Raw genomic sequence first — 20,485 nt, forward strand, 5'->3', positions numbered from 1 at the left:
TCATGCTCTTCTGAAGAAATCCAAAGCAGACCCCGAAGACCTCAAGAATTACCGACCCATCTCCCTCCTCCCCTTCCCGGTGAAGGTCATCGAGAAGATCGTCAACGGCCAACTGACCCGCTTCCTGGAAGACAACAACACGCTGGACATCTCCCAATCAGAATTCCGTGGGAACCACAACACCGAGACTGCCCTCATCGCTGCAACCGATTACATGAGGACCATGCTCAACAAAGGCAAAACAGCGGCCCTCAACATCCTGGACCTCTCGGCTGCTTTTGACACTGTCTGCCACCACACCCTCTGCACTCACCCCTAAGGCACAGGGATCCACCACAAAGCTCTTGACTGGATCACATCCTTCCTCTCTGACAGAACGCAGAAAGTCCGCCTTCCTCCCTTCCTGCCGGGGGCCACCAAAACCATCTGCGGCATTCCCCAAGGATCTTCTCTCAGCCCAACTCTTTTTAACATCTACATGGCACTGCTCGCCCACATTGTCCAATCCCACAACCTCAACATTGTCTAATATGCCGACGATACCCAACTGATCCTCTCACTCACCAAGGACCCGGCCACCGTCAAAAACCAACCTCCATGATGGACTGCATGCCATCGCCATTTGGATGGAGAAGAGCCGTCTCAAACTTAACTCAGACAAGATAGAAATCCTCATCCTTAGCTCCAACCACTCTGCATGGGATGACTCCTGGTGGCCAGCCACCCTAGGAACCGCACCAACACCCACCACCCACGCACGCAATCTAGGCTTCATCCTAGACTCATCACTCACCATGACCCAGTAAGTCAACGCCTTCTCATCTTCCGGCTTTAACACCTTCCGCATGCTTCGCAAGATCTTCAGATGGATCCCCACCGAAACAAGAAGGACGGTTACCCATGCTCTTGTCAGCAGCAGACTGGACTACAGCAACGCGCTCTACGCAGGAACCACAGCCAAGCTCCAGAAGAAACTACAACGTATACAGAATGCCTCCGCATGCCTCATCCTCAACATCCCATGCTGCGACCACATCTCAGCCCACCTCAGAGACCTGCACTGGCTCCCTGTCACCAAGAGGATCACCTTCAAGCTCCTCATCCACGCTCACAAGGCTCTTCACAACACAGGCCCGGCCTACTTAAACGAGAGAGTCACCTTCCACACTCCCACCCACCAACTCCTCTTCGCCAACCTTGCCCTCACCGCCGCCCCTCGCATCCATCAAACTACAGCCGGTGGCAGACCCTTCTCCCACCTCGCCAAGACCTGGAACACTCTTCCCACCCACCTTCGACAGACCCAGGACCTCCTGACCTTGAGGAAATGCCTTAAGACCTGGTTATTCGAGCAGTAGTAGTCCTTCCCCCCCTCCCTCAGCACCTTGAGACCCTAGCAGGTGAGTAGCGCGCTTTACAAATGTTGATTGATTGATTGATTGAGGATTAAAGCCATATATATTTTGTGAACTTCTTTTGTGGTATTTGGCTATGTTATACACAAGATTATGTATGCATGAGTTTTTCAGACATGAGATTTATGGGTGAAGTGTAAAGGAATTGTACAGCTTGATTTACTAAGGAGAACTCTTGAGATATTTGATTCCTCCCATGCAGTGACACAAAGGGGGAGTAGGGGTTTCATGACGGCTTCACAACGTTACCATGCGTTCGTACGGATGTCAGTAATTCCCGTTTTCCTTATTCAGGACGGGCTACTATTCAGGAGTTTTTGAACCGCGGTCCGATCAATTCCGGGCTACTAGCCGTGTTTGACGACATTAATATACCCCCACACGGCGATCTTTGTTATTTGGACTTAGTACAATCACGTTCTTCCTAGTCGATCAGAATTAATTTTTCTGGACAACTTTCCTAATCCTCTACCAGAGGACTTAAGCCTTGAAAAAGTCCAATAGGACGAAACACGTGTTGGCTGTTTTCTGCTGTTTATCTTATATGGACTCATTTACCTAATGAACATTATTCAATTTTCTGTTTACATAAGAATTAAATTCCTCTCCGGCAACTGGAATTGGATGGACTTATTTTTTACATTTGAGTGCCTTGGTTGTTGCTTGATTCTTTTACAAAGGGGGAGTAGCTGTTGTCACGACAGGCCATCCTGCCAGGATGGGAGGGGCTGAGCCGTGCTAAGACCCACTTACATTTCAACGTGCTGCTTCAGCAAACTTATAAAGGACTTTGCACTAGCCGTTTGTTACCCAGACATCCTGGCACCAGGGCAGGGAGGAAAAAAATCATAAAACATCCGTGGGGGAAACTCCAGATGTTTTTTCATCTTTGGAGCTGGCACCAGGCATAAAGCAAGGACCCTCAGACCCACTCTTCAGTTCACTCCCTGACTGTGGCAGACACTCAGAAGGCCTGGCCTGCACATCACAAGACTGCCCCGCTATGTACTCCAGAGCACTACCCTGCTGCTGGATGCCTGCCTTGAACCCTCAGAGGACTGCCCTGCTGCTTGAGGACTGACTTACTGCTTGGACCCAGGACTACCAGAGTGACTGCAAGTGCTAGTTGGCTGCCCCTTGTTCTGAGTTACATGGACACAAATCTCTAACAATATGAATCCTGCACCTGGACCCTGTCTTAAGTGAGTTCCATCCTCCAAGTGATGCCCACCCAGTCCGGGGCTCTTGGAAGTGGTGCTAAAGGTGCCCAAACAGCCTAACTCAAAACATTGGGCTTCAACATTTTCAGAAAAAGTGCCCTGGAGAACTGAGAGGAGACTAGGCCTTACCTGCTTGCTGATCCACCCACAGTACATCCCTGGTTGATCTAACTTCACAGTAGCTCTTGCTACCTTCCTCTACATTGCAACAAATTCTTCTTCTTGCAAAAGGGGTATCCAGCCTTGTGAAGCCCTTGTTGGTTACAGCCTGCAGCTTCGTCCCGCTGGAAGATTTTGACTTCCAAAAAAGAAACTATGGACCTCATTACGAGTATGGCAGTCCTTTGACCGCCATGGCAACAGTGGCAGTCTGACCCCAGTTGGGATGGCGGTTGGACTGCTGTATTAAAAATCAGGCGAGCCAATGGAGCAAAGACTGCTGTGGTCGGAGACAGTGCTTCTGCCAGACACACTATGAGGTTGTACACCACCAATGTACCCATGGCAGTCAAACCATCATGTCTCAGCAGGCAGAAACCAACAGCATAAAGGGAGACACTTACCTGCATGCAGCCTCACACGTCCGGCGCCGCCATGGAGACCATCACACACATCCAGCCACTGTTGTTGATCATCGAAGGTGCACAAAAGCCTTGCTGCCGTGGTCACCACCAACTGTAAGTACACACACCTAGCTTTATCATAAACCTTAAAGACAGAATGCAGCGCCATAGTCCACATCATGTTGGGATCATGCTATGGGCACCAAGTACACATCTCATCCTGTACGCAGTCCAAATCATACATGAGGATGGACACATTCACAGTCACAATATGCCCCCTTTGGGCAGGTAACTCACACTGCACAACAACACTACACAAAAACATTCGGCCACACATCTCAGGGACAGTGAAGGCTGAACAACATTCTCTCACACATCACCAACACACAAACATCACATCTACAAATACAACCAACACACTCACATTCCACACAGGCCAGTGACTGTTGTCACACACAACACACAGATGTATAAATGTGGCATGGAACTTAAACACCACTACCAGGAAACATCCCTGTAGTGGACACACACATCACAGAACAATCGAAGGACAATGGCATTCGCAATAGACTGAGAGACAAATAGACAAAGAGCACTATGCTAACAATACTTGCACATTTGGGATGGAGGCATCAGTAACGTGTGGGGAAGGAGGCCGCACGGGGACACATATCACTTTGCACACACCCCTCGAGCAACATTTGCACAGGAAATGGCCCTACATGTGTCCCAGGGACAAAAAGTACTATACCCAATTTTCATGCCCATCTCCACAATGTAGAAGTGCAAGTCAACAAGCACATACAACTGCAACTGCATAGGACATACCTCTACAGGAACTAGCTGCAAGGGACACACAGATAAATGGACACATGAACAGGCACATGCAAACAAAGCTAGCACAACTGAACACACTCCTTGTCTGCACAAACAAAACTCAAGCTGACCCACATCAGATAAATACATATGCCATATCAGGGGTACAAGTCTAACACCATACATGCTCATACTGGACAACACAAGATGAAATAGTCACCTAAACATCACACAATGCCATGACACCACCATTGCATTTACACCCACATATCCCAACACTCAACATACACCTTTTTCTTGGTGGACACCAGCACTGCCCACAAAGTTAACTAATGCAAACAACAGCAAATGGAGCAGGCTGAAACACACACAACTCTAGGCAGACAACACAAGTTAATCAGGAACAAATTAAAGGTAGAAAAGGAATTGCAGGACAAATGTATACTCAAAAAACAACTGTTTGGGTCTCACTAATCAGACAAATATTATAGTCCAAAGGTCATTGGCCAGTCCATATATATAGTCCCAAAGTAGCACAGTGATGTACCTAAACTTGACTCCCAAGTGCCATGGAACTGCCAGAGGAAGGGGCATCAAGGGAGCAGGCAGGCACTGCAGGGATTATGTGGAAGTGGGGTGGGGGGTCAGATTTGGGAGCTGGGGTTTGGGCTTGGGAGGTATGGTCTTTTTCTTGCGAGGGTGGAATTCTTCTGGGGAGGAGAATTATGGGTGCTTCAGGGGGACAGAGGAAACCTTGGAGGTTGTAGGGAGGGGCTGAGAGCTGGGTGGGAACCTCTTGGGTTTGGGACGGGGAGGGAACAGGGGTAAGGTCAAGGTCTAACAAAAACATTTTTTAGGGCCACAGGGATGGTCATGAGAACGGGGTCAGGATTTGGAGGTTGAGGGAGTGGTTGTATGCTGCGTTAGTGTGAATGTCATGGGTGTGTGCTTATGGGAGGTATGCTTGTGTGTGGTGGGAGTCTGCTGAGTAGGTGAGTGAGTGCTTTGTGTGTCTTGGGGTTATGGGAGGTGGAGGTGCTGGGGGATGGAGTGGTGGATGTGTGTATGGCTGTAGGGGTGGTGACTGTGGGTATGGTGGATATGGTGGATGCCTGTGTCTGTAGCTGGGGTATCTGCGGGTGTAGTGCTTGTGGTGGATGTCTGGGGGTCTGCTGGGGTGGTGTCTGCATGTATGATGGGTGTAGTGGGTTTGTCACTAGCTGTTGGTGTAGTGCCTGTGGGTATGCTGGATGCTGTGTGTGTGATGCTGGGGTAGTGAGACTGTCAAGGGAAGTTCTGACTGTTGCAGTGTCTGTGGGTGTCTGTTGTTTTTTGGCTGTTGAGGTGGATGCAAGTGGATGACTCTGTGTGCTTTGGGTAGGTAAGGGAAGGGGGCATTTGGAGTGGGAAGAGGGAGGTGGAGGGGAGCTGGAAGTTGGGGGGTGACTAGCTACTGTCAGTGTGGAAGCCAGAGCCTGGAAAGACCTCTGTTGGCCAGCCATTGTACCATGAATGCCTTCCAGTAATGTATTGGTCTGTGGCAGTTGGGTTGCTAATCCCTGGATGGCATCCACAATGGCTGACTGACCCACAGAGATCATTCTCAGGAGGTCAATAGCCTCCTTACTGAGGGCAGCAGGGGCAGCAGGGGCAGCAGGGGCAGCAGGGGCAACAGGGGCTGGTGCAAAGGTTCCTGCGGCAAAGAAGAAGCAAGGCCAACTAGGTGGGGAGCAACAGGTAAGGCGCTGTTAAAATGGGGGGTGGCGGACAAGGATGGTACTGGGGATGCCCTGATGGGTCTGCCACCACTAAGGAGTGTCCACTGGAGGAGGAATCTGATGATGATTAGGATGATGTTCTGTTCTCCCTGTGACAATCCCCTCGGCCTGCCCTCTGGGCCACTGGGTCCCTCTGTGTCAGTTGTCTCTTGACCCGATGTACTAGGGCCACATGCTTCTTCACTTGGCTGTGCCCTGTCTCTTTTGATTGCCAGTGCAGATGCTGCAAAGACAATGAGGATTAGGGCCAGCACATGTCCATGGTCACACTTGAACAACAGCTCAGAATAGCAAACATTACCATGATCTTAAGTATGCCCCAAAAACAAACTCCACCTAAGTGGCCCATACATGGGCCATAACATATGCATGCATGCCTACAATTGCATGGCTGAAGTTGTGCAATCATAATAACTATTCAACAAGTAGGAAACCTCATCACCCACAAAGCTTTGCCCCACAGAGCATACCTCACTTACCTGTTGTCATACAATAGCAGGCCAATGCCAACTGTTTTCCCACAGATCCCACACAAGGTCATGCACACATCTATTTGTCACATACATAATAACTGTACAGTAAGAAATAATGGTCCAAAATCCTGCCATGTTGATGAAAATGTATAATAGCCTGAAGAAGGTGACATGGAAATACTCAGATTGCACTGGAAATATATCAACAAAGTACACTTCACCATGTGACATTTGTCCCAATAGAGTCAAGGAGTTAGTATTGATGGGTGTGCAGATAGGCCACATATGTGGCATGGAAATGAACACTGTAGACATCATGTGCAAGATGTCAGGGAGAGATGTCCCCAAAATACACAACACAATGATTCAGCAAGCCCCAAGGTGATCACCACTAATTTCTGTCATGCCTTACAACGACATACTCTGAATACTTCAGTAGAAGCCATTAGTCCTTTGCATGCAGGGGCGACACAGAAGTTGCAAGGACTTGTAGAAGGTTGCCCAGTGGGAAAGTACATCACTGACCCCATTTTGATCATACAAATCCAGATGTCTGTCTGTGGATGAATGCCTGTACCCAAACACACGTGTCTTAAAAGTAACTGCAAGTCACTCCGTGGTGCATGCCAACAGTCAGGGCCCAAAACGTAACCATTACACATGTGCAATGCACTTTTCCACCTGATGCCACATCAAGGGCGTAGATATTCACATTGTGGCTCAAAACTCTAGGCCTTCCTGTCATGTCCCTCATTGCTACTGCAGTTATACGAGTCAAATGCATGCTATGACACATGAAGGAATGTGTCAGACAAAAAACAATGGTAACACACTCCTGTATGTGGCACAACATGAAATATATCCCCATTGTAAATCTACTATTCTACAAACAGTTTGCCATGCACATATAAGTCATGGAATTCAGACATCATCCATCAACATAGGTAGACCATGCATGAAACTGCAGTATACAAATGTATACTAAAGAGAAAGGGACACATGCTGGCATGTAGGCACAAGGAATGTTGGCAACAGTGATGGTACATAAATCATGTCAATTGACATTTCCCACTTACCAAGGAAAAGTAGTGATCTATAGCTACATCCAAAGAACAATGTAAGCCCTGTCACATGTATGTTGGACACTTTCACATTACAGACAGCAGTGAGGCATCAAGACAAGTGGCCTCTCCTTTGAGTGGACAGTGTTTCATCACCTACTTATCTTTGGCCTGGAACACTGAGGAGGAGTGGTTTGCTGCATAGCAATTACACCCAATAAACATTAAATAGTACATGATGGATCAATGTACCCAACAATATGTGGTCCCTGCGGAACAAGTGGTTTGACGATTCCACCCAGTTTTGTCCTAGGTCCCTGGTCCAACAGGCAAGTCACATCAGTATACAATACATGACATGTCAACACAAACAATCTCTCATCTAATGTTTCACACATGGTTCATCCTTAATTGTCAGAGGGAGCTGTCAGAACCTCACTCAATCACTTGGCAGTGGGACAGGCAGGAATACGCTTTGTACTCACCCCCTTGTGGCTGTTGTGCTGCCCTCAAACACCCATCAAGGTCCGGGTGGGCAACCGCCAGAATGCAGGCCATTAGGGAGGTCATGGTCTGATGGACACCCCACCCAAGCTGGGAGGACGGCCCCAGCTGGGCCTCTGCGATCTTCCGGGCCCAGCGTCTCAGGTCCTCCCACTTTTTTCTGCAGTGAGCGCTCCACCAGTTGTGGACCCCCAGGGTCCGCACCTTCTTGGTGTTTGCTCTCCATGTCCCCTTCTTTTGATGGGCATTGACCTGCATAGATGCAAAACACAAATCAAGACATCATGTTCACAAGTTTCATCACCAATGGTTCAGTCACATGCATGTCAGTAACATCAAGCTAGAACTTCCCTATCTGTCAATATTACCCAAGTGTGACACATACAAGCCAATGAATACAGGGCTATGACAACAAACATACATTTCCCAATCTGCAGAACACACAACCACCCTGCTCAGGCCCTACAATGACTAAGCAAGCTTCCTGACATCATTTGGGACATGCTCTAGCAACCTGAATGATATATGAGCCACTTTGAGTCACATCACACATCTGTGGCTCCTGAAAGGTTAACTCCTAAGGCATGAATGGATCAATACATTCCCACTCTGTGAGAATGACTCTCTACATACAGTCCCAACAGGCTACTGCCAGACTACAATCTTCAACATTACATATGGATAACAATGAAGGGACTGGCATGGTGGATACCGAAAGTGTCTCGCTTATCGTGTATGGACATTTGCAATGACAAATGCAGACTTATGCCATTTAAGAGGGTGGGGTTCTGTGTTGTGTATCTTTGCAACAGTAGCAACACAAAAGGATGATGGACGGAGTGCTGAACAATACAAACACTCACCCCCAGTCTCAGATCTGGGTTTAATCCATCGTTCTTTTGCTCACTATGCCACCCCAGTTTGAACCCAGCCATATGCAAATCAGTCTTGACCCTGTTCCTCATGGGAACAGTCCAGCCCAAACTGCAAAGCCAGGTCCTCCCTGGGCAAGACACAAGCATCTTGGGACTGGAAACAAGCATCCTTGGACCGGTTTCAGGATTTCACCCTTCATCCGCTAGGCTAGCTTGAATCCAGTGGCACAGTGAGCAAGGGACCCACATCTGGGCATACCCTTCCCACTTAGAACAACTTTACAACACAAAAGGATGATGGACGAAGTACTGAACAATGCAAACACTCCCCCCAGTCACAGATCTGGGATTAATCCATCGTTCTTTAGCTCACCATGCCACCCGAGTTTGAACCCAGCCAGATGCAAATCAATCTTGATCCTGTTCCTCATGGGAACAGTCCAGCCCAAACTGCCAAGGCAGGTCCTCCCTAGACCGGAAACAGGCATCCTGGGACCAGTTTCAGGATTGACATGCATTATGTATGTAGCTGGAGACACAATGACTAATGTCACAACTCATTTTTGTCATATATTTGTACCCAGGGATAGGGAAGATGCGACAACCACCTGTCTACTATCCACTGCCAGACCTGTAGACCATGAAAGAATGTCACATACTCCTCCTTTACTGTCTGAATCAGTAAACAATAATGGACTTATTTCATCAGTTGGAACCAGATCTGATGCCAGCTGTTAGTAATCCAACCAGCATACCACCCATTGTACAAGTTATGTCAGTGTTGCACTTCCTAGCCACAGGGTCCATCCAAGCTGTTAGTATGTCCCAACCTATGTTCAGTTTGGTATTGAAGGATATCCTTTCAGCAGTGTTAAGACACATTGACAGCTGCATAAAATATCCCTGACGTGAGGATTTAGCCCATGTGAAGGCAAATATTTTTGGGTTTCGACCCATCCCACATGTGGTGTGGGCTATTGATGGCACACATGTTGGCTTGGTCCCACCACTCGCCAATGAACTAGTATAGCGCAACAGAAAGAACTTCCTTTGAAACAGCATTCATGTTGTATGTTTGGCAGATCTATACACATCACAGGACTGTGCCTGATATCCAGGTTCAGCCCATGATTCCTTCATTATGCAGAACAGCACTATCCCCCAGCTGATGTCACATCTGTACCCAGAGAGGGCCTTGCTGGTTGATAAGTCGCATCTGTCCTGTTTGAGTTTCCACAATGTCTGCTGCCACTGTTCTGATTAGAGGGACTCATTGTTTTACATATGTCACATTCCTTAACAGGAGACTCTGCAGATGCTAACCATCCTTGATTGTTGATGTCACTAATGAATCAACTACGCCAGGGGAAGTCCACTTCAATGAGGCCCATAGAAGAACAAAGTGGGTAGTGGAGCGGGCTTTTGGGCTCCTGAAGGCCAGATTTAGGTCTCTGGACCGTACTGGCTGAGCCATCCTCTATTCACCCAGAAAAGTGTGTCAGATCACAGTGACATGCTGATTGCTCTACAACACTGCCCTACAGAGGAACATCCCATACAGTAGGAGCCTGCAGTGCCACTGTGTCAGCCTCCTGAAATCCAAGTGAATATGACAGTGGCGAAAAGGAAGGAGCTGACTTGCGAGAAGATCTCATCAATAGCCACCTTTCATGAGTGTAAGTATGTCATGTGATATAATGTCTGTGACTGTACAAAGAACTGTAGTTGTCAGAATGCGTGAAATAGAGTGTTTTGACTAAACACTGGGGGCCAGTGCTACGCAATATTCAGCCAAAGGGTTCTTGAATATTTAGCCTTTGACATAGCCCCAGCCTTGAAATAGCTAGTTTGTTTGTGTCAGTCTCATTGGAATGTAATTTCCTTTCCAGATGCGTACTATGTGACTTGTGGAAATGGGCATGTTTTCAAGACTATGGGGGTCATTACGACCTCAGTGGTAAAAGGTGCTTACCGCCAGACAGAAGACCGCCATAACACCGCCGCAGCCGCGGTAAACCGCCACAGTCATTCTGACCCACAACAGGCAAACCGCCAAAATACAGACATCCACAAAAGTCCGCCACACCAAAGGTCAGCGATAAACTGGCGATGACCAAACCTCCACCGTCACGCCAACAGAAATACACCCATGCCATTACGACCCACAAATCCACGCGGCGGTCTTTCAACCGCGGTATTCTATTGGCGGTACACACCGCCGCGGTCGAAATACACATACTCGTACAAAACACTACCACATTGGCCAATTCGAAATACACACACCTGATACACATACACACACCACTCCCACACACCCAATACAATATAAAACACACACCCACATCACCCACAAACCCCTAAGACCAGAAATTCTGAGAGAAGGCCAGAGAGAGACACCACAGTCAACTACCAAGCATCCACAGGCACACAATACCATTACCCACAGAACTTCCACGCACCTCATAGAACACACCACTAAATAGCACCCCACCTATCACTACACACTCCACCCCACACATCATCCACACCACCCCATGGCACCTCAAAGACACCCCAGGTTCTCAGATGATGAACTCAGGGTCATGGTGGAGGAAATCGTACGAGTAGAGCCCCAGCTGTTCAGGACACAGGTGCAGCACACCACCATTGCCAGGAAGATGGAGCTAGGGAGCAGAATAGTCGACAGGGTCAACGCTGTGGGACAGCACCCAAGAAATAGGGACGACATCAGGAAGAGGTGGAACGACCTACGGGGGAAGGTGCGTTCCATGGTATCAAGGCACAACATCGCGGTACAGCGGACTGGCGGCGGACCCCCACCTCCTCCCCCAGAATTTACAACATGGGTGGAGCAAGTCTTGAACATCCTGCATCCTGAGGGTCTCGCAGGAGTCGGTGGAGGTCTACTTCATCCCCCCACCCCACCTGCTTGCCAACTCATACCCCCACCCCCATCACAACTACCCCTTGCAAATGTCTCACCATCACAACCCACCCATCCCAAAACTTAGCCCTGCATGTGGCCCCAAACCATGGACACCCATCACCAAAGCTTGCCCAATGCACATACCCATCACCCCCCCCCAAAACACCGTCACAACAGCCCCCACAAAGGAATGCCAGCACTGGGGTACACGGGCACCCACCCATTGCACGCCATTGGCACACACAGAAGCAATAACCATACTTTTATACCCCTGCAGGACCCGAACGCCAGGTCACCGCGTAGGAGGGTCCACAAATGTCCACTCCACCCCCAGAAGAGGCCCACAGTGATGACAGCAGCTCTGTCTCCCTGGATCTAGATGACCAGCCCGGTCCATCGGGGACCTCGGGACAGTCGGTTCCCCTCAGACAGCCACAGGCCACAGCAGACCTTCCCCCCTCTGGGAACACCAGCACAGCACCCACCCAGCGGGCCCATACCTCTGTCCCCAGGACACATCAATCAGCGGTGTGTCCACCACTACAGGGAACCCAGGCTAACCCACCACCCCAACAACAACAGGGACCTGGGGGCAGTGGTAGTGGGCACACGGACCAGGGGACGGAGGCCCAGGGAAACAGGGGAACTGGGAGGGCTGCTGTGCGAGGGGGGGGACAGGCCAAGGGAACCCACTCTCCACGAGGCTCTCTCCTCCATCATGGGAGCATACCACCGCTCCCAGGAGACGATGGCGACGGTCCTGGCCAGGTTTCAGGAAATCCAGCTTCTGCAGGAGCAGCAGTATATGGGGTTCAGGGAGGAACTAAGAAACATCAGTTCCACCATGGGTACCATTGTAGTGGCCCTGAATGAGTTAATCACCACATTGCGGAACACTGTGGCACCTCAAAGGGCCCCTGTCACTAGCATGGACCAAGAACTGGCTACCACCTCCGCCGGCGCTAGTGGACAGGAGGCCCCGACACAAGACCAACAGGCCACTAGAACCCCACCCCCTGCAGAAGGAGAACCACCCCGCAAGCGGGCCCTGAGATCCAGGAAGAAGACAGAGTAAGATGTCAAGACCCCCGCCAGCAAAGGATACCGCCCTGATTGTCATCCCACTGTCCCACATTGTCACCCTGTCCAACCTTAAACTGCCCCTGCTCCACTTCCCACAGGCATTTGGACAATGCACCTGTGAACCTGATAGTCTGGACTCTGCCATGGACAATCCTCCACCATCACCCCTCACCGATTTGCAACCACCCATCCAAATTAGAGCACTTGAATAAACACACTTATTGCACATAAACAATCTGAGTCTGTCTGTGATTTTAACAAATGTATTAGACATGACAGTGCCAACATTTTTATTCACATTGTGATGCCAACAAACCACTGTCACACAGCTGTAGTCCATGGGGAAACAAAGCAGATGTCACGCAGTGGGGCCCACAGCTCTGAAAACGGAAGGGAAAGTCACAACACAGTTACCACACACTGGGGGAAAAAGTCAGACAGTAGAGAGGTAGGAGTCTTTAAGTAAATGTAATATGCCGGTGTGTACTCTTACCTGTGTGTCACTGAAAATATTGCTCCATTACTGTGTTCCTGTTGTCTATGTCGTCCTCTTCGGCTTCCTCTTCTTCACTCTCCACAGGCTCCACAGCTGCTACAACACCACCATCTGGACCATCCTCCTGCAGAAAAGGCACCTGGAGGCGCAAAGCCAGGTTGTGAAGCATACAGCAGGCCACGATGATCTGGCACACCTTCTTTGGTGAGGACATTAGGGATCCACCTGTCATATGGAGGCACCTGAACCTGGCCTTCAGGAGGCCAAAGGTGCGTTCGATCACCCTCCTAGTCCGCCCATGGGCCTCATTGTAGCGTTCCTCTGCCCTGGTCCTGGGATTCCTCACTGGGGTCAGTAGCCAGGACAGGTTGGGGTAACCAGAGTCCCCTAATAGCCACACCCGGTGCCTCTGGAGTTGACCCATCACATACGGGAAGCTGCTATTCCGCAGGATGTAGGCGTCATGCACTGAGCCAGGGAACTTGGCATTAACATGGGAGATGTACTGGTCTGCCAAACAGACCATCTGTACATTCATCGAATGATAACTTTTCCTGTTCCTGTAAACCTGTTCACTCCTGCTGGGGGGTACCAAAGCCACATGTGTACCATCAATGGCACCTCTGATGTTGGGGATATGTCCAAGGGCATAGAAATCACCCTTCACTGTAGGCAAATCCCCCACCTCAGGGAAAACGATGTAGCTCCGGATGTGTTTCAGCAGGGCAGACAACACTCTGGACAACACCTTGGAAAACATAGGTTGAGACATCCCTGATGATATTGCCACTGTTGTTTGAAATGACCCACTTGCTAAGAAATGGAGTACTGACGGCACCTGCACTAGAGGGAGGATCCCTGTGGGTTGGCGGGTGGGTGACATCAGGTCTGCCTCCAGCTGGGCACACAGTTCATGAATAGTGGCTCGGTCAAGCCTGTATGTCAGTATGACATGTCTTTCCTCCATTGTCGACAGGTCCACCAGCGGTCTGTACACAGGAAGATTCCTCTATCTCCTCACATTGCAGAGCGGACGGTGCCCAGGAAAGACAACAGCGGGCACAGAGTCGAGCAACCCACAGGTACGTTCCAACAGCTTGCACACAACACGATTCACTATGCATTGAATGGTTTGTATGAGTGTTGAGGAAAGGCCTAGGTATGTGTGACGCAGTACAAATTAAGCCATGTGGGCCCTTGAAATGGCGGCTGCCTGACCTGTGAAGTGTGACAATGGGATGTGAGGTCAATGCGCTGGCATGGCACACCGTGGCGGTAGGCGGTCGAAGACCGCTGCGCAAAGCCGCATTGGTTAACATAGAACCCTATGGGTTTCACGAGCCAATGACGATGTGCGCCGGCGGTCGCGGTACGCACCGCCGCGGTCCGCACCGCCGCGGGCGTGACCGCCATTTTCTATCTACTTAATCACTCGATACCTGATCTTCCACAGGAGAGGACCTACACTGCAAGTGCTGCTGTGACCTCGGTCTGGAAGAGACAATGGCTGCTGCGACTGGGGAAAGGGCCCCTGCCTTCACTTCTGAAGAATTGGAGAAACTCGTGGATGGGGTCCTCCCCCAGTATGCGCTACTCTACGGTCCTCCAGACCAACAGGTAAGTACACTGGGACCATGCTTTGTGGGCAATGCCTGGGTTGAGTCGGTTGGATGAAAGATGGTGGGGAGGGGAGCGATTGAGGCATGCATCAGACGACAGATGAGAGCATTGGCCACATGGCAAGGGTGGGGATAGGGGGCCACTCACATCAAGCATGCAAAAGGTGATGATTTTTTTTCTCCCCCTGTACATGTCACATAGGTCAGCGCCCACCAGAAAGTCGCTATTTGGCGTGCCATCGCCAAGGACGTCCGGACCCTGGGGTTCCACAACAGACGGGGCACCCACTGCCGGAAGAGGTGGGAGGACATCCGACGCGGGAGCAGGAAGACGGCGGAGGCTCTGCTGGGGATGGCCTCCCAACATAGGAGGGGTGCCAGTCGTCAATTTACCCACCTGATGTCCCGGATCCTGGCGGTGGCCTACCCCGATTTGGATGGGCGCGTGAGGACATCACAGCAGACACAAGGGGGTGAGTACACTCTCATTCTGGTGACTTTGCGCGCAGTGGAGGTGTCTGGGTGGGGGAGGTGGGCTGTGGGTATCCCTAGTCCAGGGCGATTTCTGTAGGCTAGGCCCCTCCGTAAGGCATGGCCCTGTGCCCCCACCCCCCACCTCTGTAGGGTGCCAAGTACAGCTATTCATGGCCCTGTGTCATCTATGTGTGCAGTTGTCGTCCATAGGCTTGTAGGCCATGTACCACTGATTGAGTAGTGGACCCTAAGTGCGCAGCATAGTGCAGGGGGCTTCTGTGTCTGTCCTCTACGCCAACGGTAGCGGTAATCAATGCACTCAACATGTCTTTCTTTCTCCCCCCCCCTTTTTTGTGGTCTTCCCGTTCATGTGTGCATTAGCATCATCAGGCGGAGAAGAAGTGGCATCGGAGCACGAGGGAGCTGCATCCCACATGGCCCTGGAGGGCCATGCAACGGACTCTGAGTACACCAGTGGGACGGAGGGCGAGGGGAGCTCCACAGCGGAGACTCGTGCTGATGTCAGTGGCAGCGACTCGTCCTGTGAAGGGAGCTCCCTTGTGGTGGCGGCAACATCCGTGCCCCCCGCAACAACAGGTACAGCCGCCACCCAGCGCACCAGCACCGCCCTCCCAGCAGCCCCTCAGCGTTTGCCCCGTGCCCGCTCACCCAGGAAGGGGGGCATCTCCTTCACCCCAGGCACCTCAGGCCCTGGCCCTGTCACCCCTGCTGCCCTCATTGAGGAGGTCATTGACCTCCTGAGGACCATCATTGTTGGGCAGTCTACCCTTTTGAATGCCATCCAGGGTGTAGAAAGGGAGGTGCACCGGAGTAATGCATACCTGGAGGGCATTCATTCGGGTCAGGCTGCCCATCAGCGATCGTTCAACGCTCTGGCCTCAGCACTGACGGCAGCAATTGTCCCTGTCTCTAGCCTCCCCCCTCCAACTTCCTCCACCCAGACCCAATCCCCTGTACCTCTGCCAATCCCAGACACACCTACAGACCAGCCTGCACACACCTCAACACCCAAGGGAAGCTCATCCAGACATAAGCACCACACATCACACAAGCATTCACACAAGCAACATCCACATGCAGACACACCAACACCCACTGCCTCCACTGTGTCCCCCTCCTCCTCGTCTCCCTCCTCCCTCCCTGTGACGTCTCCACTCACACTTGCATGCACAACATCTTCAGCCACTACGTCCATCACCAGCACACCCACCAGAACACTCCGCACACGTGCAGTCACCACCCCCACTACCATTTACACATCCCCTGTGTCCTCTCCCAGTGTGTCTGTCACCCCCTCTTCCAAACCACACAAACGCAGGCAGCCACCCACCCAACAGCCATCCACCTCACGACAGTCTCCGTCACAAGCACCTGCACCCAAAGACAGCACACTTGACTCTCCTACAACCACATCTTCTTCCTCCACTCCCATACCCACTACACCTAGCCGTCCCTCTCTTTCCAAATTGATTTTCCTTTCCAAACTTGACCTCTTTCCAACAACTCCCCCACCCCGTCCATCTCATAAGACTGCAATCAGCACCTCAGCCACCACAAACCCAGGACCTATCAAGACTATTGTCCAAGGACTGTGGAGTCCCCCACCCTCAAGGGCAACTAGTTCTGCTAGGAGCCAAGGCACGGCCAGCCCATCCCCGGAAAAATACCCAAAGATTACCAGTGCCCGGCGCGAGAGGCCAAGGACACCAGGGACCAAAATCCCTACCCTGGCTCCGGCTGGAAGTGGGGTGCCACCTGGCACACCGCCAAAGGTGGGAAAGGGCCACAGACGACCAGGGAAGGGTGGGAAGGGCAGCACGCCCGACAAGTCCGGCAGCAGGCCAGCTGCCCAGGAGGGCCCCACCAGCCCCATCCCAGGTGTGCAGGAGGACACCCAGAGGCCCGGAACGGCAGGCCAGGGGGGCCCCGCAAGCCAACAGACAGATGGGCAGGATGGGCCCGCCAGCCACATGTCAGGTGGCGAGTGACATCCATGCCTGGGCCGGAACCGCTGCACTGGACACTCATCTCAAGCACCGCTGAACTGGGCCCTTTCACTCAAGCACCGCTCCGCTGGGCTCCGCCGTCTCAAGCACCGCTGCACTAGGCCCTTCATCTCAAGCACCGCTGCACTGGGCCCTTCATCTCAAGCACCGCTCCGCTGGGCACCGCCGTCTCAAGCACCGCTGAACAGGGCACCGCCGTCTCAAGCACAGCTGCACTGGGCCCTTCATCTCAAGCACCTCTGCACTGGGCCCTTCATCTCAAGCACCGCTCCGCTGGGCACCGCCGTCTCAAGCACCGCTGCACTGGGCCCTTCATCTCAAGCACCGCTGCACTGGGCCCTTCATCTCAAGCACCGCTGCACTGGGCCCTTCATCTCAAGCACCGCTCCGCTGGGCACCGCCGTCTCAAGCACCGCTGAACTGGGCCCTTCATCTCAAGCACCGCTCTGCTGGGCACCGCCGTCTCAAGCACCGCTGAACAGGGCTCCGCCGTCTCAAGCACCGCTGCACTGGGCCCTTCATCTCAAGCACCGCTGAACTGGGCCCTTCATCTCAAGCACCACTCCGCTGGGCACTGCCGTCTCAAGCACCGCTGAACAGGGCACCGCCGTCTCAAGCACCGCTGCACTGGGCCCTTCATCTCAAGCACCACTGCACTGGGCCCTTCATCTCAAGCACCGCTCCGCTGGGCACCGCCGTCTCAAGCACCGCTGGCCCATTGGCGGAAGGGGCAGTGCCGCATCTGTGTCGGGCAGGGCTGCACGAAGCACTCTGGGCACCAGTCCCCCTCCAGAACCAATGGACACTGTCATCCACTTGAGAGACTGTGGCTTTGCACTCCCCAGGATGGTACAGTGGGCAAGCCACCCACTGTATGGACTTGAGAGACTGTGGCTTTGCACTCCCCAGGATGGTACAGTGGGCAAGCCACCCACTGTATGGACTTGAGAAACTGTGGCTTTGCACTCCCCAGGATGGTACAGTGGGCAATCCACCCACTGTATGGACTTGAGAGACTGTGGCTTTGCACTCCCCAGGATGGTACAGTGGGCAATCCACCCACTGTATGGACTTGAGAGACTGTGGTTTTGCACTCCCCAGGATGGTACAGTGGGCAATCCACCCACTGTATGGACTTGAGAGACTGTGGCTTTGCACTCCCCAGGATGGGACAGTGGCCATGGAGGCCCCTCGTGGATCTGGCGTCGTGTACTCATGTGGCTGAGGTGCCCCCCATTCCCTTCCCCCTGAGGTGCCTGTAGTTTTTCTATCTGATGCCCCTGCAGTGTTCTCTCCGTTGGTGTCAGGTATCCTGTGTGGGCCTTGCCCATGTGATTTGGGCCCAGTGGTCCACGGACAATGACTGCTAAAAGTATCGGACTTTTAATATTTATGTATATATTAGTTTTAAATGTGTGATATTTTTATATGCCAATAATACAATATATTCGACTGTTTATGATCATTTCATTTTGTCTTTGCATTCTTCCGGGGGTTTGGGGGTTGTAACAGTGATGTATTGCTATGCATTGATGTGTGTGTTGTAGTGGGTGAGGGTGGTGGTGGGTGTGTAGCGTATGTGTGCCTGTAATATTTTCTCCTACCCCCTCCCCTGTGTCATAGGTGCAGTACTCACCGTAGTCTTCTGCGCCGGCGTTCGTGCTCCTGGTAGAGGAGCAGGAATACAATAGCTGGTAGGATGTGTAGTTCGGGTTTCATGCTGTCCAGATTCCTCGTGGGGTGTATGGAGGTGAGTGTTTTCCGTTTGAAATGTCTGTTTCTGCCGTGTTTTTATCGGGGGGGCTACCGCCCCGGAAAAGGTGGCGGATTAGTGGGTTGTGATAGGGTGGGCGGTACATTGACTCCCGCCTGTCTGTTGACGGTGACCGCCGCGCTGTTTGTTTGTCCCGCCGTGGCAGGCGGAGTGTTAATGTGGCGGTCTCTGTTGGCGGTTTCCGCCAGGGTCAGAATTCCATTTTTTTAACCGCCAGCCTGTTGGCGGGTTAGCCGCCGCTTTAACACCGACCGCCAGGGTTGGAATGACCCCCTATATCCCTTGTGTTGTCTTTGTCCAGGTACCTTCACCATGACATCCTCATGTGGGCATTTCAGAGTTGTGACATTGGCAGGTATATGATGCTTTTCAGACATATGCTACACTAGGTTGATTGCTTCATTTGTGTGATCATGTGGGAATGAAACATGTAGTCATCAATTACAAGCAAGGCATTCACCCTTCACATTAGCTAAACACTATTCTTCTATGACCTGCATGTAGCTGTAGATGTGTTTCATCATTGCAGATCACAGAGCCTGTGACACAACACTGACATATGTTTGTGTCATACCACCAGACACATGGTCATTGGATTAAGATTGGCCTATGATCAGGGAATGTTTTACTGCCCTCTGTATCCTGGACTATGTGATGTTGGATTTCTTTGGTTTGGTATGTGATAATGCTCAAGCTGGTGACACCATCCACTTTTCTCTTTGTCTATTCTACAATGTCTGACAAGGCCCTTCCTTCTGTGGTGTGGGGGCTGTACCTTGAGATATCTACCATGAAACAATATGAGTAAACCATTCTTGGCTCAGACAGTCTAGACATATGGACAGCCTATGTGCTGTACAGTGAAATGAAATGTTTGGTGTGACCAGACAATTGTAGCAGTATGTTGGTAGTAATCCTTAGCATGACACTGTACCTGTTACATATCCCTCCTTGCATTAGTATCTTGTATCTTCCTCATTAACTTTACATGGTCTTACATCTCTACATGGGAAAATGGGAAATATAAGCAAGCAGACAATGACTTTGTGATAAGTGGACTTATTGTAGATTCAAGCTATAACAGTGATGTGGTGCATGGTTGGAAAAAACAGTGAAGGGTTCAGTCATGGTGTATGAAATAATTGGAGTGGATGGCACACAATTGTCAGTCCAAAGTCCAGTGTACTCTTCCCATAGAAAATGGAAGGTGGTTGAAGAACAGTCAACAAAGTGAATACGTGGCACACAAAGGAGTTCATTTAGGAAGAGCTCCCTTGCTGGCAGTGGTGGGTGTCTTGCTATCTGCACCTCCTGGATTCTTTGCTGGATGTCCCCGCTTGCATGGGGGTGATCTGCTGCTGCATAGGCAGGGGTGTATGTG

Source organism: Pleurodeles waltl, chromosome 5 (genome assembly GCF_031143425.1).
Source record: "Pleurodeles waltl isolate 20211129_DDA chromosome 5, aPleWal1.hap1.20221129, whole genome shotgun sequence".
NCBI classification, from domain to species: Eukaryota; Metazoa; Chordata; class Amphibia; order Caudata; family Salamandridae; genus Pleurodeles; species Pleurodeles waltl.